This window comes from Lutra lutra, chromosome 14 (assembly GCF_902655055.1).
Source record: "Lutra lutra chromosome 14, mLutLut1.2, whole genome shotgun sequence".
Classification (NCBI taxonomy): Eukaryota; Metazoa; Chordata; class Mammalia; order Carnivora; family Mustelidae; genus Lutra; species Lutra lutra.
Genome location: NC_062291.1, coordinates 14,345,426 through 14,371,392, shown reverse-complemented (window position 1 = coordinate 14,371,392; position 25,967 = coordinate 14,345,426). Strand labels below are relative to the sequence as shown.

The 25,967-nt window shown below is 44.2% G+C and overlaps 1 protein-coding gene across 9 annotated transcripts in view; it reads right to left on the bottom strand.

Annotated features, from left to right (window-relative positions):
- The window catches only part of SGMS1 (sphingomyelin synthase 1), a 269,326-nt gene that overhangs the window by 132,714 nt on the left and 110,645 nt on the right, over positions 1 to 25,967 (bottom strand). For 5 of the 9 annotated variants that reach the window (XM_047703349.1, XM_047703351.1, XM_047703348.1 and 2 more), the window contains 2 exons: positions 10,880 to 10,920; positions 3,629 to 3,774 (listed from right to left, as the gene is read on the bottom strand). The gene's annotated coding sequence lies outside the window, so the exon portion shown is untranslated. The remainder of the gene's footprint in view (positions 1 to 3,628; positions 3,775 to 10,879; positions 10,921 to 25,967) is intronic. The other 4 variants (XM_047703354.1, XM_047703353.1, XM_047703355.1 and 1 more) reach the window with 2 other exon arrangements.

The window sequence follows — 25,967 nt, the reverse complement described above, 5'->3', positions numbered from 1 at the left end:
GATCCAGAATTGTGCAGGCAAGGACAAAGACAACAAAAATGAAAAAGGGACACAGACCAGGGAAGTGAGAAACTCTTACCATATGCCCGGTGGGGGGTTCTTATTGAAGAAAATAATAAAGAAACTAGGTAGAGGCATTATTCTAATAAATAATGGTGAAATTTCCCTAATATCAATCTTCGGACTCAGAAAATCCAAAAAGTCCCCATCAGGAAAAGGGGAAGGAGCAAGGAAAGAGAGCTCCCCACTTGGATGTAAGAAACCACGAGCACCAAAGACAAAGCAGAATCTTTAAAGCAGCCAGAAGGCAAGAGAGTTGAGCTATTTGAACTGGACTTGGAACATCACATGGGAGTGAAGCAGGCACAAAAGGAAAGGAATAAGTCTCCCACAGAGCAGTTGTAAGCAAAGGCACAGAAGGAAACAAAAACAGGTAATGCAGATTTCACAAATTGCCAGGCTCCGCCGCACCGTATCGGAAGACAAGAATGTCCTCCCACTGTCCGCATCCACCCTAACACAGAAACCGGTCTCCTACAGCCCCTAACAAGTTCTAACAACCACCCATGCGGACCCAATCGCTAAAGTTACCTTCCACCACCAGTGCTCGTAAGGCTAGCCCTCCGTCTCTCCTAACCTTAGAACTTTGGAGGCCCAGCTACGGAACTGTAAACTTCAAAGCACGTCAGTCTATGGGAATTCCAACTGGAGGGCTTATGTCAAGTACCAAATCCAGGAAGCCTGGTGTGCCTGCAGGAGAAATACAGGCAGAAGGGAAACCTCAAGTAATACCATGTGAATGTGTGTTTTCCTTCTCTTGGCCAACCTCCCCTAGGTTTTCTATGCCATCGTGACTCCCAGGCTTTCCTTCCTGATAGCGACATCTGGAAGAGAAGAAGGACAAGGAGCACTGCGTTACAGTCCCTGCCTCAAGTCAGCCTGTTCTGGGGGGAGCGCGTCTACTGACTGTTCACCCCTCTCAGTTGTAAGTACCTCCGCTGGGGAACTCACGTGAAACAGCAAAAGAAAACAGCGGGGTGGACGCTCGGGGTGGCGGGGGAGATGCTCACTGAACTAGTACATGAAGCCTCGACCACATTAAACACCCAGGAGAGTGAAAATCTGTAAACAAGAATTTGAGAAGTTCAGAGATTCCTCTGTGAATGCCGGAGCTGCCCTGACCTGTGTGATTGTGTGGCCAGACTCCAGGCCTCACTGCTTCGGAAGTAGCAGGAGGAAGCTCATGCCACCATTCAGGGGAATTGAGCCTCGTTGCTGCGAGCAGCGCAGGAAGCTCATGAGGGACAAGGGGCGGCCGGAGCAGATACTCGTCCCAGCCATGCAGAGGTGGCTCGGTTCACCACGAGCCACGGGATGTGGCCTCACCAGTGCGAGCACCAGGCTCGTCCAGAAGCCTCCCCCTCCACGAGGCTTATTTAACTGTTTGTTGTAAGGCTGCCTGTGTAATAATGCAAAGCATAAAAAAACTCCTGGATGTGTCTGCCCCATCAGTGTCCCTGCGGTGTATAACCAGTGAGGCAGGGTCATTGTCAAGAGCACAGTCCGGGAAATCAAACCAATCTGGGTTCGAGGGCTGGCTCTGCCAGTCTCCGAGTGCCCGAGGCCAGGCAAGCTGCCCGACGTCCCAGCCACAGCTGAGTCACACTTCCAAGAAAGCAGACCCCGCCTACCGCCAGAGTTTTGGTGAAGATTCAAAGTAGGTATAGGTACACAGAGTGTCCGATAAGTAAATAAAAATTCTTCAGAAGCCTAAAGAAACAGAGCTTCTAATCATGTAGCCCACTACTGAAAAATAAAGTGGATTCCATTTATTCCCAAACTGACTCACACTGAAAGCTCACATCCTTGAGGGCAACTTCCCAGCAGGGCACACTGACAGGACCACTCAGCCAACGCTGTGCACTTGAAGACATGGGTCTACACTTGGAAGGATCTGGGCTCCAGAACACCTCTGTGAACTACATGAGAAGATTTCTGGCAAAGTGGAGTGTCTCCGCTGTGTTGTCTTCACTAACCTGGTCCTGGAAGGGTCTGGGTGATGGGGACGGCGTCGCAAACATGCAAGCCCAGTCCTCTGCCTACACCAGCCTCGGCATCGACTCACGATTTATCCAAGAACCCAGGACAGCCTCCATTAGGAAAGGGACATTTTTCATCACATCTCAGACTGATAATATAGTCTCAGTAAAATCATGAAACAATAACTCTTGAAAATACTAAATTTCAATAAGCTCATTCAATGTTTAAGTATGATCATAAACCAAGAATCCGGGGCGCCTGGGTGGCTCAGTGAGTTAAAACCTCTGCCTTCGGCTCAGTCATGATCCCAGGGTCCTGGGATCAAGCCCCGCATCGGGCTCTCTGCTCCACGGGGAGCCTACTTCCTCTCTCTCTCTGCCTGCCTTTCTGCCTACTTGTGATCTCTGTCAAATAAATAAATAAAATCTTAAAAAAAAAAAAAACCAAGAATCCACGAAATGAGAACAAGTAGCAGACACTGGTGGAAAAAATAGAGTGGAAGAGTTATGATACCATGGGCACCAGGGTTGTTTCAAATCCTGACAGCAACACGGTCTCCACAGCGCGGAGTGTGAGACAGACATACTGCCCACCGCCCTGTCTGCCCAGCTGCACCATGGGAAATACCCACTTGGACCCTCAGGATCCTCATCTAGGAAACAGGACTTGTTTAATGTTCCTATGATGATGTGATGATCAAAGACATAAATACTTGGCCCAGGGTCTATCTGTAGCATTCTACGTTGGTAGAGTAAAAGGAAAACAAAATAGCCTAATGGACCAAAGTGACACATACAGGACGTGGCCACTTCCATAAAAAAAGAGCCAGCAGGAGCCTGGGTGGCTCAGTGGGTTAGGCCTCTGCCTTCAGCTCAGGTCATGATCTCACGGTCCTGGATGGAGCCCCATATCAGGCACTCTGCTCAGTAGGGAGCCTGCTTCCCTCTCCCTCTGCCTGCCTCTCTGCCTACTTGTGGTCTCTTTCTCTGTCGAATGAATAAATAAAATCTTAAAGAAAGAAAAGAGCCAGCATATCAAGAGACACCCACTGAAGGTCACAGGATAGGAAATAATGGGTGACCCTGACCTTGACAATAAGCGTTAGTTACTGAGAAGATAAGAATTACAGGCTATCAGCAAGGAAATGAAGTAAGCCCACCACACCATCACTGGGTTTGCGGGGAGGGCGCAAGGGGTCAAAGTTCACAACTCACTGGGCATCGGTCAGGGGAAGAATAAAGCCAGGAAGGAATAGCTAATTCAAAGGCCACATCCTCACTGAGCTTCCATACTGGCTGCCCAGTTCCCAGAATCACAGGCTACAAATCTTCATCACTCCTCTCTGCCCAGAGTTGCAAGCTGCCTTTATGGTCTTTCTTGGCCTTTGAGCAACAGAAAGGGCTCTGGAGACCCTGCCTCAGAGCTGTGCCAGGAGGAGTTAAGAGAAACAGCCCCCTGCAAGGTCAAGTTGCTTTTGGGGCCAGAAGGTGAGCAACGCCCATCCCTGAGCACAGAGAGCGGCTCCGGTGGACAGGGGGCAGCAGAACGGGCCAGGGCAGGGTCAGCCCCAGCTCTGGCTCCCACCTACCTCCTAAAGCAGCCCTTCTGCATCTACCGATGGGCTCCTTCCACGTTATTCTCACGCACGCTTCCTCAGGCCGGCTCCTGTCTCTTCCTTCATGACGTTCCCAACCACAAGCTTCTGGGAAACCCCCAAAGATCTCAGTGGTGACCCTGGAAGAAAGGAGCAACATGAGCTCAGCCACGGGGAAAATAGAACCATCTAACCCTGAAGCTCAGAGGCACATTATCAACTCAGGCCACGTCACTGGAAGCGAAATGAAAGCGCTAGATCAGAAAACAAAAAATGCACAACAGGCCTTCCGAACTCCTACCTTCCTCTTTCCAAGCTGTTTTTTAGAGGCTTTTTCTTTTTCTTTTTTTTTTTTTTTTTGGCCAAAAATACACATAACTTGAAACCACACCTTTTCTTCATTGAAAACTCAAGTCTGTAACTTTCTACGTCACAGAGGCATTTCTCTTTTTATGTATTTATCTACATTCTTTGTCAAGGAATAACTGATTTTCACAAATCAACTACAACAACCTCAGTATGAAAACAAACAGTAACTAGGGTTACCCTCTTTACGAGTTGATGAAAAGGTGGTCCCTTCTCTGAGGCCAAACCATTACTCTTGCAAACGCTACCTGCTGGTTACATCCCTGTCAACGGGTTTCTGCATAACCAGGAAGTTAGAGATGTTTTTGCATCTGACAAAGAACAAAGAGCCCTTTTCATACAGTCCCTCATCGACAGCTGCTGGTACTTCCACACAAATGTGTAATCTAATGGCAGCTTGCAACAGAGCATCTCATTGTAGTCGCGCTTCATCAACAGCATTCTGTTTTCTTCTCTCTAGAACCATCTATCAGAAGTGCATCCTCAACCCTTTCCAGGGTTACATAAGCCCTGCATCACTGACTAGCTGATGAAGGCGAAGGCTACTCTGGTATCACTCAAATTTCAGAAAGACCTTTAGCTCTCTGAAGCCCATCCTTGGACACCGGGATAAAAATCCTAAGGCCATGTGCCAAACAGGATGGCAGCCATCTTGAACCTACCCAAGAGGATTAACTTTGTGAGGAAACAATTCTTGCAATAAAAGAAACCACTCTTAACAGCACAGAGAATCTTGTCAGAGACTAAGGCAGTCCCTTGATTACCCTCTCTTTATCCTGTCTATGAGAAATAGGACTATACCTGGAAATAATCAAATACAGGTGGTCTCTGGGTTATGATGGTTTAACTTACGACTTCTTGACTATGACGATGCAAAAAGCAATACACATTCGGCAGAAACCATGCTTTGAATTTGGATTGATTCCTGGTCTAGGGCTCTGCAGTAGAATACTCTCTCATGATGCTGGGTGGCAGCAAGCCTCAGCTCCCAGGCATCCAGCAGACATGAGGGTAACTTACAGCCATTCTGTACCCACACAACCCCTCTGGTTTTCATTTTCAGTACTGAATTCAGTATTGAATAAATTACATGACTCATTCAACACCTGATTATAAACTAGGCTCTGTGTTAGTTGACTCTGCCCAGCTAGAGGCTAAGGTCAGCGTTCCAAGCATGGTTAAGGTAGGCTGGGCTGAGCTATGATGCTCAGTATATTAGCTGTAGCAAAAACGCATTTTCAACTTACAATACTTTGAACTTATGACGGGTTTATCGTGACATAAGCTCACGGTAAGTCGAGGAAGTTGTGTACAGTTGCAAAGAAAGCTACGGTCACAAATTAACTAAAAAACTAACAAAAATTAGGCTTGTCGTTACACTGACTCAAGACTATTGAATTAAAGCTTCGGAGTAAAATATACATAAAAGAACATCATCTCCTGATAATAAAACATACAGAATAGACACCTAAAGATAAAGCAAGGATTTTTCCCCCACAAGAAAAGTGTACCTCAGGAAACAGGTATCATCTTATATTCAAGACCTCATATTATGAACAAAAATCTGTTTATTTTGAATTATAAAATAACGTTCGGGAAAGTAACTTCAACCAATGTTGGCCTTAGATGTTTTCAGAGAAAAGGAAGCAAAGGATCAGACTCAACAATTATTTCTGGAGGCACATCCTGACAAGGGCATTTACAGGATACCATTTTTTAAAAGCCCCAAATCCAGATTGCTTTTTAAAATGATATTTAATTATCATGATTAAAAAATGACATTTAATATCATTTAAAAGAGCAATCTGGATTTTGGAATAATCGATGACCCACAGAATGGAGCTGTTTATCTCTGCTTCCCTCCAAATCCCCCCCGCAATTAGAATTGTAGTAAAGCGAGAAAAAGACCAAAATTCCTAAGGACAAAGAGAAGAGAAAAGTAGGTGAGAGGAGACAACAGAAATCAGCGACACTTTGGAAGCCGAAAGCAGAGATGACCGCCGACCCCCGCAGAGCATGCTGGGACCTCCCTGCCCAGAGAAGCAAACAACCCTAGCCGACTGCTCAGGGAATGGGGCTGGGGTTCCTCAGAAGGACAGGGGAAGGGGCGGGCTGGACAGGGACTGGCTAAAAGTCTGCACAGAGCAGTTAGACCCTTCCCTGATGCCACGCACAAAAATTAACTCAAACTGGATTCAAGGCCTCCACGGAAGAGCTGACAATAAAAACTGCTGGAAGAAAACACATGATGCTGGGCCCAGCAATGATTTCTTGGATCTGACCCCAAAAGTGCAGGCTACAGAAAAAAACATAGACAAATGGGAACAGTCAGTCACAATGTAGACTATGGGGTGGGAAAAAATATTTGCAAACTACATATACGATAATGGGGTTAATACATAGGATACATAAAGAATTCCTACAACCCTGGGGTAAATAATACATTATATGTTAATAAAAATAATTTTTTAAAAAAAGAATTCCTACAAGTTAACCCAAAGGACAAATAACCCAATTTAAAAAATGGGCAAAGCACCTGAAGAGACATTTTTCCAAAGAAGACACAGAGGTGGTTCAGAGGGATAGAAAAGGGGACTCAGCATCACTGATCATCAGGGGAAATAAAAATCCACCTCAGAGAAGCACCTCACACTGTCAATGGCTGTGAAGGAGGGAAGGGATGAAACCACAAGGTGTTGGTGAGCACGTGGGAAAAAAGGAGCCTGCGTGCGCTGCTGGTGGGAAGGCAAACTGGGACAGCCCCTCTGGAAAACAGTATGGAGGCTCCTTAAAAACTTGAAAATAGAGCTACCCTACAACCCAGCAATCGCACTACTGGGTATTTACCCTGAAGAGTACAAGAACACTAACTCAAAAAGCTACGTGCAACCCTGTTTATTGCAGTGTTATTTGTAACAACCAAATCACACAGGCAGTCCCAAGTGTCCACTAACTGATGAATGGATAAAGAAGATGTGACACACACACACACACACACACACACACACACACAGGAATATTATTGAGCCATAAAAAAGAATGAAATCTTGCCATTTGCAACGACATGGATGGAGCCAGAGGGTACAACGCTGAGTGAATTATGTCAGAAAAGAACAAATATCACATGACTCCACTCATAGGTGGAATTTAAGAAACAAAACAAGTGAGAAACAAAGAAAAAGAGTGACAAAATCTTAACTCTAGACAAATGACTGATGGTCACTGGAGGGGAGGTATGGGAGGAGGATGGGGGAAACAGGTGATGGGGATGAAGGCGTGCACCTGTCACGATGAGCACGGGGTGATGTAGGGAACTGCAAATCAGTATATTGTACACATGAAACTAACAGAACACTAAATGTTAATTATAGGTGAATAAAACGTGGGGGGAAATTTTTAAATAAAAAAAAAAAATTTAAAACAAAGATACCTGCACACCCAGGTTCACTGCAGCACTATTCACAATAGCCAAGAGGGAGAAGCAACCTAAATGTCCGTCAATGGGTGAATCGTTAAAGAAAAAGTGGTACAGACACAAAATGGGATACTAACACTTAGTCTTAAAAAATGAGCCAAACTATGGAAAGAACCTAGATGTCCATCAACAGATGAATGGATAAAGAAGATGTGGTATATATACACAATGGAATACTATGCAGCCATCTAAAGAAATGAAATCTTGCCATTTGCGACGACGTGGATGGAATTAGAGGGTATCATGCTGAGCAAAATAAGTCAATCAGAGAAAGACAATTATATGATCTCTCTGATATGAGGAATTTGAGAGGCAGGGCAGGGGGTTGTGGGGAGTAGGGATGGAAAAAATGAAACAAGGTGGGATCGGGAGGGAGACCAACCATAAGAGACTCTTAATCTCACAAAACAAACTGAGGGTTGCCGGGCCGAGGCGGGTAGGGAGGGTGGTGGGGTTATGGACATTGGGGAGGGTATGTGCTATGGTAAGTGCTGTGAAGTGTAAACCTGGCAATTCACAGACCTGCGCCCCTGGGGCTAATAATACATTATATGTTAATTAAAAATTTAAAATTTTTTTTTAAAAATGAGGCAATCCTGTCATGTGCTACAACATGGAAGAACTTTGGGGACATTATGCTGAGTAAGAGAAGCCTGTTGCCCAGAGAGGAAAAGTTTAAGACTCCATTTCCATGAGGTACGTGAAGCAGTCAGGCTCTTAGAGATCGGGAGTAAAGAGTGGATGCCAGAGGCTAGGGCAGGAGGATGGGAGAGCTCCGTCCATGGGTACAGAGTTTCAGTTTCATAAGATGAAAAAGTTCTAGAGGTCTGCGGCAGAACAGTATCAATAGAGTTTACACTATGTACCAGGTACTTAGAAATGGTTAAAATGGTAAATTTTATATTTTTTGTTTTTTACCACAATTAAAAAAAAGATAGGAGGAGATGATCCTGGATTATCTAGGTGGATCCAGTGTCATCACAAGATTCCTAAAAAGTGAAAGAGGGAGGCAGAAGAACTCAGAGAAATGCAGTATGAGACGTATTTGACCTGCTCACTTAAAGCAGCCCCTACCTGAAGGGGGCCAACAACCAAGGATGGCAGCCAGCCTGTAGAAGCTAGAACAAGGCAGGGAATGGATTTTCCTCTAGAACTGCCAGGAAGGAAGGCAACCAGACACCTTGACTGGGGCCCAGTGAGAATCATTCAACTTCTGACGTACAGAACTGTACAATCAAAAAACTACCGTGTTGTTTGAAGCCAAAATGTGAAGGGGCAATTAGAGTCCCAGATCTTTTCCCCATCAAACAAACCATCCCTATTCCTATCAAACAAGAACAGGATCCTCTTTTTAAAAATAAAATATTCAGAGACCAATAAAAATTAAAACATGCTGGCAGAAATTAAAAGTTCAACAATAACAGGAAAATCTCTCAGAAAGAACAAAAACACACAGAGATGGAAAATAGTTCGGAAGGGACGCCTGGGTGGCTCAGTCGGTTAAGAGTCCACATTTTGTGGGACACCTGGGTGGCTCAGTTGGTTAAGCGGCTGCCTTTGGCTCAGGTCATGATCCCAGCGTCCTGGGATCGAGTCCCACATCGGGCTCCTTGCTCAGCGGGGAGCCTGCTTCTCCCTCTGCCTCTGCCTACCACTCTGTCTGCCTGTGCTCATGCTCGCTCCCTCTCTCTCTCTAACAAATAAATAAATAAAATCTTTAAAAAAAAAAAAAAGAGTCCACATTTTGCTCAGGTCATGATCCCAAGGTCCTGGGATCAACCCCCGCATTGGGCTCCTGCTCAGCAAGAGGCCTGCTTCTCACCCTCCCTCTACCCGCCACTCCCCCTGCTTGTGCTCCCTCTCTCTCTTTCAGTCAAATAAATAAATAAAATCTTTAAAAAAAAAAAGTTCAGAAAAAAACATAAGAAAATGAGAGAATCAAACCAGTGGGTCCAAGTATCCAAATAACAAGCTCACAAGAAAGAGGAAAAAAAGAGTGGAAAGGACATTATCCAAGTAGTATAAGAAAATTTCCCAAACTGAAGGATATGAGTTTCAGAATTGAAAGGACCACTGGCATCAAAAGATTGTAAGACCTGTGCCCCAGCTGGGAACTTCAGCACTCTGGGGGATAAAGAAGAGTCAAACATTTTCCAGAGAAACAAAGCAGATCACACACAAACAGCCGGAAAGCAGAACACCCTGAGACATTTCTACGTAAGTGTCACAATGCTCAGCCACAAACAAAACCCAGTCGTAATAAAGCAAACATTAAATACTAATGTACTCACACACAGTAACATGACTATACGCATCAAGTGGAGACAGGAGAGGCAGCGCAAGCTGAGAGTAAGGGATGACGTGTGAGGGCTAAATCCTTAGCAGGAAATCAGTAAAAGTCTAAAATTTCAAGAGAGACCAATAAGTGACACTCAGAGCCTATGGTGTGTTATTTAGAAATAGGCAGGCAAATGCGAGAGAGTATAAGGAGAAGAGTCAGAAAGGGCTGCCTCTGGACACAGGAGTGATGGCAGCGTAAGTGCAATGGGGGATGGCTGTCACCGTACTGTGTTTTCTCTTAAAGATTCATTTATTTGTTTGAGAGAGAGCGTGTGTGAGCGGGCAGGAGAAGCAGAGGGAGAGGGAGAGAGAATCCCAAGCAGACTCAGTGCTGCACGAGGAGCCAGATGTGGGGCTCGAGCTCCCAACCCTGAGATCACAACCAGAGCTGAAATCAAGAGTCAGACGCTTAACCGACTGAGCCACCCAAACATCCCTATTATAGTATTATTTTAATTGTAAACAATGGGCATGTACTTACCTCAAAATAAATATACTAAACAAATGAATAGATGGAAGCAAGAAAGAAGGAAAGAATATTTAACAAAGCCAACCCACAAACCGTCACCCAGTGGACAGCTCCAAGATAACAGTTGTCCTAACACTGGGCACGTGGTTACTTACAGCTTGGAGTAAAACTTCCAATTATAGCCTCACACACGGATTCCCCATGTGCTACATCGCAGCCAACCAAAATGGTAATGTGCTCTGGAAAATGCTACTGGGTGCTTTAACAATGTACCAATAACAGAGACGCCAACGTCAGATATGTACGTAAGGACTGGGAGGAAAAGGGAAGAAAACTACTCTGAGGTAGGAGACAGCATGAGCTATAATATTGTATGATGGAGACACACAATTATTAAATATACAATAAGTGACTAAGTTAATTAAATGGTATAGGTAAGCATTTGACTATTATCTTTATATACCCAAAACATTCTTTATCTATTCAAATTGGCCACAAAAATTGGGTGTGTTTTTTTAAGGTCTTCTCCGTGGAAAAACATGGGAAATACAAATCAAGTCTAAAAGGTACATAAAGAAATTAAAAGCCCATTTACCTGAATCATGTTGCTTTTGTCTTATCAATCTTCCTTCCAACCTAGAAGAAAATACTAAGTAAATTAAAATGTAATGAGCAGCTTATAAGAAAACAAGCTGTTTCTAAGAAAAAAAACTAAAACCCAAGGTAACTACTATTTACTTCTTATTCTCTATCCAGAACAAAAAACTGTTCTTTCCCACTTCCCAGCTAATTTCTGGCTGCCACGGTATACAGAGTAAATTTTATTAGGCGAAGTCATGCAGAAGCAAGCAAGCAAACCCACCACTCATAAAAAACTGTATAACAAGTATACCTAATGGTAGAGCATGAGTTTTTTTGTTTTTGTTTTTAAAAATTTTATTTATTTATTTGAGAGAGAGACAGTGAGAGAGAGCATGAGCGAGGAGAAGGTCAGAGAGAGAAGCAGACTCCCCGTGGCGCCGGGAGCCTGGTGTGGGACTCGATCCCGGGATTCCGGGATCATGACCCGAGCCGAAGGCAGTCGTCCAACCAACTGAGCCACCCAGGCATCCCTAGAGCATGAGTTTTAAAACCATACACTTTTCTGAATTATCTCTTCTCCAGTCAGGCAAATAATTTGCTAGTTGATGATACAGAGAAAGATAAAAAAGCAAGAAAAAATCATTTTTTCAAACTATAAGAATTACTACAGGGTAAAAGGGTAGCAACCTGTTTAAATTCTCATTCTTTATTGAACACAATTACTAGAAGTAGAACATTTACAGACCATGTATATGAAAATGAGTATGATCAAAGAGTTTCTAAGTCGTCTTTGACACACACCCCTTAAAGACTTAGACTTGCTTCCTCATTTAATTTCATTGAAGACTTTCTCAACTAAGAATGAGCTATCACCCTTCCAATACAAGTGTGAATTATGGTACCCGCAAAAAGAGGAAAAAGTTACCCTTTTTTTTAAATTAAAAAAGATTATTTATTTATTTGAGAGAGAGCGAGAGAGCATGAGTGGGGGGAAAGGCAGTGGGAGAAGGAGACTCCACGCTGAGCAGGGAGCCCGATGCAGGACTCGATCCCAGAACTCTGGAGATTGTGACCTGAGCAGAAAAAATAGATGCTTAACTGACTGAGCCACCCAGGAGCCCCAAACGTTACCTTTTTAAAAACTTAAGTATCATTTGTAAAAACTTAAGTATCATTTGTATTAACGTATTGCCGGCATACAGAAAAAGAAAAAAAAAAAAAAACACAGAAATCTTGAGTGACTCGCTTAATTTACCTAAAGCCAACACACCCTTGCAGCCACCACTCTCCCCAGAGGTCACCTGTCAAACACCACACATTAGTTTCGCCTGCGGGCAAGGTCCTGTTATCCAGACATCTGTCTGAGAGCCCACAAACCCCTGTATCCAGACCAAAATAAAATGCTCCAGGAAGAGAGAAGCAAGTCATCGCTGATAACAAGGAGATACTGTCTCAGAAAGATGCTGACACATCAGAGGAAACTGTTTTGGCTGACTGGATGGTTGTTCGAAGTCGACCTGCAGCATCTTGAGACTGTAGGACACAGAAGCTATGATATAAACAGATGCATGTCTCACTGGTGGTTAGATGAGGGAAGGGAGGACAGAGATTGATCTCCTTTCTATAGGTACAAAAAAACAGCTATGAAAATACAGGTAATAACCAGACGAGTTTGGGCTAAAAGCAAGACTAAAGGACAGATACATCAACTCCTCTGATCTTCCAACCGCTCTGAAGCCTGCAGACAGATAAGGAAGCGGAGTCTCCAAGTGGGTAAGGAGGACAGGCCAAGCTCAACAGTAGGTAAGGCCAAACAGTTCCTCCTTTTTTTTCCTAAAGATTTTACTGATTTGAGAGGGAGAGAGAGCACAAGCAGGAGGAGCAACAGACGGAGAGGGAGAAGCAGACTCCCCTCTGGGAAGGGAGCCCAATGCTGGACTCCATCCCGGGACCCTGACATCACGACCTGACCAAAGGCAGGTGCTTAACCAACTTGAGCCACCCAGGCACCTCCAAAGCTGTTCTTTTTCATGGCTTCTATGCAGGGCTAGAGACACCAGAAAACCAAAGGAAAATCTTCAGAAAAGAGGCCAGGCTAATTAGATACAGAATATACTATATGGTTCCTGCTCGTGAGTCATTTAAAGGCAAAGATCAAGCAATCCGGGATCCATAAAAGTCTTCTGAATTACCACAGAGTTGAGTAGTTCTGTTGTTTGTAAAGTAGGCCCACTTATCTTTCTGAGCCTCAAAGGAGAAGTTTCAAAAGAAATCCGTACGCTTCGCAAGGTGTAAATTTCTGTCATGTTCATTTGTTTTATGCTCTGTATGCTTTTCCCACTGCAGCGGGAGAAATCAAAAGAACATGATGTCCGTCAGGAGAAGTCACAGATGCAGAGGCAAACTGCCACCAGACAATTACTGGGGACCCTATGATAGTGCCACCTTCAAACGACACACCATACCTGCACGAATATTTAATTCAATCGTAGATATTTTCAAAAAGCAGGGAACACGGTTCAAAAGAAAAATGTTCTATTCTGCTACTAGAAGACGGAGAGGCAAGAAAACATCCAAGAAGAGCGGAGGTAAGACACCATGTGATGTGCTCGCCAAAAGGCATGTCGCTCAAAGCGCCTTCTGCACCCTCACTGAGAAGTACGAAATAATGCAATAGCTAGGACCTGCAGACACCATATGTAAATCAATTAATTGCCTTTACATTTAATCCAGAGAACTGTGCAAAGCAGGGAGGCCTCAGGATCGCCCGCTGATCGGATGCAGCCCCTAGGCCCAGAGGGATCAGGTTACTTGTCCAAGCTTGCAAACCTGGCCAAGGTCACAGTGCGAGGAAGAAGGAAAGAGTTCCCATCAAGTCTGCAGGGTAGCAGTGACACTGTTCTGGCTTCCAGGTGAAAGTGACCAAGCCTGCTGCTCCATTTAAAAATCACTTAATGATTCTTTCGTATTTCCTGGTTTCAAATTGCTTCTGGTTTATCCTGAATGAAGGGTTATCGGCCTGCCTTTCCCCTGTGAGATGGGATAATGTCTTGATGGCAAGTGGCGTGAGGACAGAACCAAAAATAGGCCTGGACAGTCTCTTTTTCATAGAGGAGCTAATGGTTCAAGCAGCTGAGAGCTCTCTGGGGATCTTCTGTATATGGGATGGGGCCCACTTGCACAGTAAAGCATACAGGGGAAAAAAAATTACACGGGTTGGGCTGTGGCTCTAACTTTCAGTGGAGACCAAGTGCAGTAAGCCAAGGACCTTCGCAGACAGTAACCCAGCGACAGGCAGGAGAATACTGGGGAGAAAGAGGACAGAATAAGGGAGTCTTCCCTTATTTGCTAATTCTGGGGAGCAATACTCACCCCGCTCTGTGTCTCCTAGCGCTGACTTCCTCTCCAGAAAAACCACACTGGGGCAGAAGGCTCAAAAGGGTGAAAAGGAATGAGCACTAAAGAAGCAAGGCTTCTTCAACTGAGGAAGGAAAAGATTCAAGTTCACAGCATTCCAGAAGGCACGGCCAGCTCCCACTTTACAGGTTTATATTTGAAGGGCCAGTCCTGTCAAACCTTATCACTTCCTCCTGGAGTGGCTTCATCTTGGGGGCCAGCCTGAGCGATGGGGAGGAAGAGGCTGCCCACAGGACAACCCCAGGAGACGAAGCTGAAATCAGCTGCCACTGCCCACCACAGACACGTGACAGGAAACTGCGGTGGGCACGCTTCACTGTTGGCAGCCCCAGCCCAACTCTGTAATTATAATTCAGTTATTTCTTCTCAGTGGGACGATGGTGTGTAATTAGACGAGAATAATACGGAGACCAGTAACAGCACAATATCAATTTAATTATACTTTTCTATTTTTATTACATTTTTCCATTAAGATGACACTTTATTAGAATAGTAAAGACCACTGCAGTTTTTCTCATTCTCACTCATAAACAGCAAATGTAAATTAAGTCTTAATCTCCGACTACAAAATCCAAAGTACAAAGCTGGTGCTTTCTTCCTAATCTCTAACAACAAGCACAGTTTAATTGCACGGTTTCTCTCTCTCTCCTGCTTGGAGGAGAACCTCAGCAGTCTCTCAGGAGGGATGGATTCAGGGGCAGGCATCAGGTCAAGTCTACATGACCCGAAGGGGCCGCGGGCACCTGCAGACCCCGCCAGGCTGCCTTCTGGTAGCAGCTGGCATCACCCTCTTCACCAGGGAGAGCAATGTGGGATGACACTCCAGGAAAGCCTTGATCTGCCCCTCACTGCACCGCAGTCCTACTTTTTCCAGATTTTAAGCCTAGCACCAAGAGGGAATTGGATGTCTCTTCCCCACTGCCCCTCAGCCCTTGCTTCAATGTGCAGGACATCATGGTTCTCCCCGGAAGCCAGAGCCCCTTCTCTGAGCTGCTCAGCGGGGTATAAAAGAAAACATAAACCTCCCCACCACACACACACAAAAATCATCCATTAACTACCCTGGAGACTTCCCAACCTGCCTTTCAAAGGGCTTTCCCTTCTCTTCTCTTCTCTTCTCTTCTGTAAAGTGCATTTGAATAGCAGAGTTTGGAGGAACAGGCTCACCTGGAAGAAAAGGACAGGTCTGCAAACTTCAGCCCACCAAAATGTGGGAGCCGAAGGAGAGATTATATTGGGGGGGCGCGCGCAAGCATTTTCAGGGAAATACAAGGCGCTAACCATGCCCAGAGACGACGGAGTGAGAGCAACTACATTCAGGGAAGTGGGGAGAGAAATTAATAGGAACAAAGCAAAATGGTCTGAAGCTAAATTCTTGAAGACCTGAGTATGACCTCAGGCGAAAATCACCCCTTCTCCCCTTCCCCAGAGAGGAGGTAAGTGCCTTCTTCAGAAGGAAGAAGGAAAGTCCTTTTTATCCTGTATTTAGCAAACCTTTCCTGAGTGGGATCACACAGAAATCCCAGAGCAGCTTCGGTGAAGGAGCTCACAGCTCCGCCAGAAGGAACACCCAAACCACTATTTAAACTTGCGTGTGCCAAGTGGTAACGGGGAGGTAAGGAACATCAACCAACATTAGTGCTTCCCTGCCTGAGGCCAGGCGACCACTCCTGGCCACTTCGTGGCTCTCGTTCTAATCCCTGAGACCAGTGAATATGTTCTTGCTACTGATGGAAACAGGGGTATAAGGGACACAGAAAAGAGTCTTTCAAACACAAGTAATAGTTTTTATATTAATTAAATCCTCGGGATACCCCTGCTCCCCCCCCCAAATAAAAAACAAATCTATCCCTATTTCCCCATCTGAAGTCTGCCCAGAAGAGTCTCGGGCGCCTCAAACTTGTGCTCAGACACTCACAAACTGAGGAAAGAATTTTCTGACATGGCAGGTCCTGGTATCAGCAATGCCCTGCCCTGCTTTACTGGAGGGGATCTGGTGGTTACTAAAAACACTACCCATGGATGTGCCAATATAATCTTCCTCAAACGTTATTGAATCGCAGTTCCTCAAGGAGAAGGGCCACACTTTATCCCTGCCAACATGCTCTCGGCACCTACGACGGTGCCGATCATCGTGGATGATCGGTAATCGTCCATGAAATCCTAACAGGTTTTTCTTGACCAATTCCACCAAGTCAAACTTCTCAGGTCAGGTCAGCCACCTTTACTTTGCACACCACAGTCATCATTTCCAAAACTGGAGGTTGACCCACCTTCAAAAGATCTGTTCGTTGTTATTCGAATGTTTGAGTCTGCAATTCTCTCTCATGACCTTCCCTTCTCTGCTCCCTGTCAATCATGCCCACGACCCCGCTTAGAGAGAACAGCGAAAATCAACATATTTACAGTAATACAGGAATTTTCTACATGATCTCTCTTTCACTTAGCAAAAATATTGTCCTCAAGGTATCACATGCGCACCCAGTAAATGCTGGTTTGGTAATTACTCCCACTTAATATCTGATTATAACTTACCTTTCATTAAAACCATCTTTGCACAGTGGTATGTCACTAACAAGAAAAGTTTTGATTGCAGAAGGATCAAAAGCTATAATGCCTTTTAAAAACTACTTAACTGAGGTCTCATCCACTGTGGTCCCAGCAGCCTCCCTTGCAAACACCATCTTCCCAACTAGTCAGAAAGCTCACAAGCAGAGATTTTTATGTCATGGTGACAGAGAGGAACTGAAGGGATCCACAAAAACCTTTTTGCTCCTTTTTCTGCTTCTGTTTTTGCTAGGACTTGCATCCCCACTTTACACACAGGGTACAAGACCAATGGCGTGTGTCTAGAAAACATCTAAGGAAGGACCAGGAGAGGATGAAGCTGTCATATGCGCATTCCAGACACCAGAGCTAGACATCTCCACGCTGGGACCCCTGGCTCCAAGGAGTGACACGTGGGCCCTTTGTTCTCATGGTTCCTGGATGCCTGAAGGGACCCCGACACCAGACCACGGCTAGGACCAGACTCCCTCTTCTCCACTCTGAGCCTCTGTCCGCACCTGCAGTCCGTCTGTACCCTCAGGAAGCCCTGCGGGCAGCTGGGGGCCCGCCTGCGGCACCCGTACACGGACATTGCGCATATGCAAGGCCGGCAATTCCACAAACGCGCCTTTAAAACTAATCCAAACGCCTTGCCTTTAGAATCTTGTTTCTTTCTAGCTACCGAGAAGAACACATATTTAATGAAAATTAAAGGAGCTGAGCACAAAGAGAACGTTCCGATTTCCTCTTTAAACATTTTGTGAAACAGTTCGGACTTGAGGAAAAAAAAAACAGCAGGGCTGGCCAACCCAGCTGCCCTAACCACTGCCGGTCACAGAACCGCCCTTTCCGGAAGAAGGAAAATTTAGCTAACTGGTAAGAATACAAGATGGATGAAAAAGAAATCCCAAACTTAGTCCAGTGTAGGAGTAGATTAATTTATTAACTCCAGTTCCCGGCCAAGAATCAGCCACGTGACTCGAAGCAGATGCGGGCGGAAGCGCCTCAGAGCGTCAGCGCAGCCCTCTGACTTCCGGGGACTCAGCCACGTGATGCAGCTCCATATACACAGCCGCAGCGGATTGGACCTGCAGGAACACCTGACCACAAGGCAGCCACTCATGGGCTGGCTGGGAACCTAAAAAAATGGGGCCAGCCACTCAGATGGCTGCCTCTAAACCTGCACTCCAAAAACCCTAAAAGAAGTTGCTAGTTAGATGCTGGGGTACAAGGCCAAGGGGGCTCCTGCTGGGGGTCTGGGCCAGCGCCCTGGGCCACATGTGTCGTGGGAAGTGCACACCGTCCCGGGGTCAGCCTGCCCTGGTTTCCAGCACTAGCAAATCACCGCAGGCAGAGCTCATGATGGCCACGGACGCTGAACTTACGGGGAAGGACCTGCAATGGACGCGTCCGGGTGGGACAAAACCGCCTTGTTTGAGGTCGAACAGCTCATATCACTTGGTAAGGAACCTGAGGCCAAAGTCTTAAGGAAATGGAGGCCTGTTCAAGTTCCTCTCTCGTCAGGACTGCAGGTTTCTCAGCTAGAAAGGAAGGCCACTTGGGGGAGGGTCTCTAAGTTCTGTCTGTGACCTTTAACCTCGGCCAGCGCCAGGCGAGTCAACAGGCCCCTCTGTCCCGAGGAGGGCTCTACGGGGGGCAGTGACGGGAAGCATTCTCTCTCACCTGGGCCGTCACATGATTTCCCATCCGATTAATTGGAATTAACAAATTTTTCCATAGAGGTTCCTAAAATGTGCCACTTTCCAGGCTGTCCCATTTTCGCTATCTATACAAAGAATACCGGACTTTTTCAGTTGTTTGCAGTTACTCTATTTTTCATTTAAAATAGCCAATGATACAAAATCCCACCTCTCCCTTAAAGAAACTAAAAAGCACAGAGAGTACTATTTGCTTAGTCATTAGCGAGAATATTTGTATCAGGAATAGTGCTACCATCTTAACCACACTTTCAACATTCCATTTGGGTGGGGTAGCAGTGTGGGGACATGGTACCAAAACCAGACACTGGGAATCCAAATACCTACCCTAACTACCTATCTCAGCACGCAGCTTTTAACAAATTAGGCATTTGTCTCAAGGTCTAAAACTGTAAGCATTCAACAAATGAAATTGCTCAAAATATTTTTAGAATGATGTCAGAAAAAAATGTCCAAGATTTTGAAAGGAACAAAAGAAAACTCTTAGATGTCCCTTCAGTGGCATGCTAGACATCACCAGGGCCCACTGGGGGCCATCCCAGTCACAGGACTAGGAACCTCTGACCCACTGTCTATTTCACAACTCAGTGCAACTGGCAGAGTTCCAAATAATCTGCCACAGCAATGCAAGTAAGATTTGACTTCTGCCTCAGAGAAAAGATAACCCAAAACAGTACTTTGTACTGTTCTTTTTCTAACCATAAAATCATGACTTTTTTTTTCCAGTTCCTCAGATTTTCCTTTAATTTCCTCATTGAGTTAAATAAAACCTACATGTTCATTTTATATCTACATGAAATACATTTTTAGCTTTTTGAAAACCATTCCTTGGCTGTGACAATCCATTTTAAACATCATTCCATTATAAACGTCTAGAAAAGGGGGCGCCTAGGTTGCTCAGTCCGTTAAGCGTCTTCCTTCAGCTCAGGTCATGATCCCGGGGTCCTGGGATTGAGTCCCATGTCAGGGAGTCTCCTTCTCCCTCTCTATTTCCCACTCTCTCACTCTTTCTCTCTCAAATAAAAATAAATAAAATCTTCTAAAAGAAAATAAACATCTAGAAAAGTACTCACAGAAACTAGTAACAGTATAACTCACTAGGCTATGAAGTAACTGGTCCATGCTATTTGGGAGTCAGTCAGTGATATAGGGGTAATATACAAATGTCAATGCCATCAGTAAAGCAAGTTACATTCTCAGTTCTTTATGTACACCAGTACGTGACAACTGATGTGAAGCGCTGAATTCCAAAGGCAGAGATGTACATCATGCATCCACTTCTTAATGGATATAATATAAACAAAATCCAAGTCAATGCATGTAGCAGACAGTGTGTGTTTGGTGCACGTGTATATGTGTGTGTGTGTGTGTGTGTGTGTGTGTGTGAAAACATAGCTAAAATAACAGGCCGAGCTATGCAATGAAGACAGGTGGAAGAACGCACAACCTAGAAAGTGAGGTAACTCCATTTACTCAGAAAAAAGTAATCATCTTGGTTTTAATCTGTTGCCCTCGTGCTTAAGTTTTCTGAGCTAAAAGACCTATCCAGCAAAATTAGCCAAGCACGGCACGTGGATGCAGGCATGATTATTTGATTCTTGGAGCCTTCAAACTCCCCAAAACAGGAGCCTGGGGTTCTCTACCCATCACTTGACACGACTTCTTTAAACGAAGAACTACAGACATCAAGCAGAAAACAGGGCCAAATGATTCCACTTTATAGACCCAGTGAGTAGGAGGTTAATTGTATCATTCATTCGTCTAAATGCTGTAAGAAAACCCATGAACTAAAAGTCAGTGGCTTCTTGATGTAAACAACCCCGATGCATGAAACTACATGACTCTAAGGATTTATACAGTAGAAATCACAACGATTCCTGCAAGTAGCAAGTCTCCTACTAAGACTTAAAATAGGAATTTATTTATGTAATTTACAAAATGTGATTTAAACACACTTTGCAAGGCTACCACGTGTTTGGGAAACCATTTCAAGCTTCGTGCACATGTAAAACTGCCCCCTTGAAACCATATCCTTAGGTATGGAGAACGCGAAGGTTTCAGGTCCCTCCCCAATCTTTACGGGCACCTCCTTGACCAGAAAAATCTCCTCCTCCTCTTTAGTGCCTACTCATCCCTTCAGGGCCCATCTGCCTGGCTCTCCACTCCTAAATGTCAGTGGAATTCCACTAGAAACCCTTCTCTGGCTGCAATGATCTGTCTCTTTGCTCCAGAATTTCTCAGAACCTTGAAAATGCTAAGGCACACAGAGACTCTCCAAGAAAAGGCTGTGGGGATGCACCATCTCTTGCTTCTCAGAACTCCACAGACTGCATCTTGGAAATCCATATCCTAGTGAAAATGATCCACTTAGCCTGGCTCTTGAGTTTCTTCCACTGAGAGTGTTCCTCAGCCATAAGCTAAGAATCCATCCAGGCCAGCCACATACAAAGACCACAGGGGCCTTACCCTCCAGCGGTAACCTGAGCCCCTGAATGACCACTAGCTGCCCTGATGTCTTAAGTTTGCATCACTGAAGTAGTAAGGACCGCAGGCTACAAAGCATCACCTCCCTTAGGAGGCCTGTGTTAAAACAAAAATCCTCAAATGGCTCAGTTATCAAACAATGAGATGAGGCTTAGCTGCCCAGATCAAAGAAACATGACTTTCTGGGCTGAATTTCTTCTCTTTCAGTAAGTGAAAATCTCTCTGTAATGTATTATAGTTTTTCAACTTTTCCCCTATTTGAAAAAAAAAATACTAGATGTCTTATTTTTTCTTAAAGATTTATTATTTTAGGGGCACCTGGGTGGCTCAGTCGGTTGGGCAGCTGCCTTCAGCTCAGGTATTGATCCCAGAGTCCTGGGATAGAGTCACACATTGTTCGGTTCCCTGCTCAGCGGGGAGCCTGCTTCTCCCTCTCCCTCTGCTTGCAACTCTGCCTACTTGTGCTCTTTACCAGCTCTGTCAAATAAATAAATAAATCTTTTTAAAAATTTATTATTTTAGAGACAAAGAGACGGAGAGAGCGAGAGCAAGCTTGGAGAAAGGGGCAGAGGGAGAGGGAGAGAGAAACCCAAGCGGAGCCCCATTCAGGGCTCAATCTCACGATCCTGAGATGAGACCTGAGCTGAAACCAAGAGTCAGATACTTAACCAACTGAGCCACCCGCGTGCTCCTATATGTTTTTTGAATATTAGAAAATGAAAATATGCACGGACAAGAAAAACAACCAGTAACTGGCCCTTGATCAGAAGCACTCACCACTTGGAAATACATCTTTCTAATCTCTTTTGAGGAGGACTGGACTCTTTGATCCACTAATGCCTATATAAAATTAAATGAAAATTGTTTACCCTTCTGTATAATTTTTGTGTATTTCTTGTATACTTTTGCATACTGTGTATACTTTTTATATATACTTTTTATGTACTTATTTTATAAGTTTATTCATTTTATAAGCTCAGGACTATATATAGACAGTTTCATAATTACTTTTCTGGCCACAACATGTGGCCATTTCCAGGTTACTAAATTATTAAAATATTCTTCAACATCTTTGCCCCTCCCCCTGATATTATAAAATAGCCAATTCACTGCTTTATGGAGAACTAGGTATTCCCCCAACTTCTAATAATATTTATTTTCTTATAAGAGTTACTTGGGTTTGCCATATATACCGGAAACATGGTTGGTTTTACCAAATGATGGACATACATGTGTACTATCTTGTAACCTGTTTTAATCCACATTGTATCCTAAACACCTTGTTTAAATGTACTCCTCGGGGCGCCTGGGTGGCTCAGTGGGTTAATCCTCTGCCTTTGGCTCAGGTCATGATCTCAGGGTTCTGGGATGGAGCCCCACATGGGGTTCTCTGTTCAGCAGGGAGCGTGCTTCCCCCTCTCTTTCTCTACCTGCCTCCCTGCCTACTTGTGATCTCTGTCAAATAAATAAAATCCAATAAATAAATAAATAAATAAACTCCTCAGATTATTTCCTAGTTTTTGTTAACAACGATCCCCAGAATCAAATTTCACATGATCTTCATGAGTCAAGGTCATCAAGAACGCTGATATCCATGACACGCCATTGCTACGGGGGTAATAATAGGTATGCAAATGAGGATGAACAGACACAGGTGCCCTAAATCTGTTGTTTTGTCAGTTTTATTTTTTAAGAGTTCTCCAATATCAAGCTTTTTAATCAGTGGTTTTTCCCTCATGAAAGTTAAAAAGGCATATAATAGCTTTCAATCAGTTGAAGTGTCTGCAAAGGGAGTTACTGATTCAAATAGACTTTTCCCAAATCACACCCCCAGTCACCATCCAAGGAGGAGGAGAATTATTTTCCTGTTACTGGGACTTGTGTGGTCTCAAAACAACCTCTCCAGTTTATGAACTAGTAATGAAAGATCTATATCAACAGTTTCAACTTTTCTTTCCCACAATCAGTAAGAAATGCATATCCCTCAACACCTGTAAATTTGTGTAAGGGTATCTGGAGAAGGTTTACTCCAACACCTGCAGATTCCTGCCCATCATTCACCAGAGGACATTTCTGGATTTATGAGTTTCCTCAGGTTCTTTGGCTTAACTGATTAACCACAATCCAATTTTTTTTTTGCTGTTTTTTTTAATTGAAGTAGAATTGACATACACTATCCTATTAGTATCAGGCATATATCATAGTGAGTCAATATTTTCATACATTATGAAATGATCCCCATGATAAATCTAGTTACCATACAAAGTTATTACCATATTATTGAGTATATTCTCTATACTGTACATTATATCCCATAACTTAATGTATAACTAGAAGTTGGCCTCTGAATCCCCTTTACCTATTTCTCCCACCCCCCAGCTCCTGCTCTGCTGGTCATCAACAATTTGGTTCTTTTATCTAGGAGTCTGTTTCCATTTTGTTTTGTTTGTTGTTTTATATTTTAGATTCCACATATAGGGGCGCCTGGGTGGCTCAGTGGGTTAAGCCTCTGCCTTCAGCTCAGGTCATGGTCTCAGGGTCCTGGGATCGAGCCCCGAGTCGGGCTTTCTGCTCAGCGGGGAGCCTGCTTCCCCCTCTCTCTCTGCCTACCTCTCTGCCTACTTGTGATCTTTCTCTCTGTCAAATAAATAAATAAAATCTTAAAAAAAGAAAAAGATTCCACATATAAGGGAAATTACACAGTGTCTCTGTCTGACTTACTTCACTTAGTGTAATACTCCCTAGGCCTATCCATGTTAGAAGCAAATGGCAAGATTTTTTTTTTTTTTAAAGCTGAGTAATACTCCCAGTGTGTGTGTCTGAGTGGGCACGCACACACATACACACAAAGACCAAACCTCCTTTACTCATTCATTTACTGACGAGCACTGAGGTTGCTTCTGTATCTAGGCTACTGTAGATAATGCTACAGTAAACACAGGGGTAAAGATATCTCTTCAAATTGGTGTTTTCATTTTCTTCAGCTAAGTGACCAGAAGTGGAATTGCTAGACTATATGATAGTTCTATTTTGAATTTTTTAACAGAACCTCCAGGGGCTGCACCAATTTACATCCCCACCAACAGCGTAATGAGGGTTCCCTTCTCTCCACATCCTCAATAACACTTGTTATTTTTGTCTTTTTGGTAGCAGCCACTCTGACAGATATATGGGTGATACACCTCACTGTGGTTTTGATTTGCATTTCCCTGGGGATAAGTGATTTTAAGCATCTTTTCATGTATCTGAGGGCATCTGTATGTCTTTGGAAGAAAAAGAATGTCTATTCAAGTCCTCTGCTCATTTTTTAATCAGGTTGTTTGTTTTTTGATATGAAGTTGTATAAGTTCTTTATATACTTTGGATACTAACTCTTTATTGGATTTATGATTTGCAAGTATCTTCTATTCAGTAGGGTGTCTTTCATTTTGTTGATAATTTCAACATGATCCAAATCTGAGGCCAAATCAACTCTATAAGGTTAAAGATGCTTTTTAAAAAAAGATATATGATGAACTTCCTTGCATAATGAATCAACTTCTTCATTAAATGTGTTCTTAAAAAACACACTTCATATTCTATAGGCATACGATGAAATGAAGGAGGGCAATATTGGCAGCTGAAGAGAGGGTACGTTTACCGGAACACATCTCTAACCCTGTTCCTATACCCAGAGCACCAAAGTCGTCAGGTCACCTAAGGGGAGGTAGACAAGCAGTCTTTTAAAATTATATTTTACTGAGGATACAGAAAGGGCATAAAAATCTTCAGTACCGGGGCGCCTGGGTGGCTCAGTGGGTTAAGCCGCTGCCTTCGGCTCAGGTCATGATCCCAGGTCCTGGGTTCAAGCCCCACATCGGGCTTTCTGCTCAGCGGGGAGCCTGCTTCCTCCTCTCTCTCTGCCTCTCTGCCTACTTGTGATTTCTCTCTGTCAAATAAATAAATAAAATCTTTTAAAAAAAAAAAAAATCTTCAGTACCATAAACAACAGCCAAAATCTATGCCCAAAGAATCCACAGAACTTAAAATTCTATCTGCCACACGACAGAGATGCAATAAATTTCCTCAACAAGTGCATGTCTTCCAACAATACCATTTTTCATTCTCCAAAAATCTTGATGGGAGCCCTCAGGATTAGTATATGTCAGATAATTTGACCTGCCTTTTATTCTACTTAAGTTCTGGGGCAGCCTACACAAACATCTGCTGGGGTAAAAGGGACAAGTCTCATCACAAGCGCTATTAGTGCTGTTCAACTGTTCGAAGGAAAGACCACGTTCGAAGCCACGTTTCCAAAATCACCACAAACCCGTGCTGCCATTCCGTGGTACGCTTCAACTCAGTCATATCAACCCTCCAGACATCTCCATTGGAAGAGTCAAAAATCACTACAGCTTGCTCAAATACATTGGCCCAAAGCAAACTGCTAATGAGAAGAAATGGTCCACACGTCCACAGAGAGTGAGACCAGCCAGCAGCCACTGTATCCTTTGCCATCTCCATGCCTCTGGGTGAGTGGGGGTGAGTGGGTGTGAGTGGGTGTGTGTCGGTGTGTGTGTGCACACGTGCGTGTGTAATCCGTGAAACAGGAAACCAGGTGAGACGAGGTCTCTCATCTCTGATTCTGTATTGAAATGCTTTGCATTGACAATTATTCCAATTATTCTAACTATTCCAAATCATGAGCAAGAGTCGAGTTTGATTACTGTTGATTAAAAAATTACCGTGGGAGGCAATGTATAATGGTGTGAGACAAGTTTAAAATTAAGAAAGGTAAACGTGACGTCTAGTAAAAGGCATCAGAAATGCGGGGGCGTTCTGGGTGGTACCGGCACTGGGGTGCCTAGTGGCAGCCAGTGAGAGGGGTCCAGAGAAGCCCAGTGGCCTCAAGTATGTGGGACAGGCCCACACAGGCGGTCCCGCCTTAAGTAACAA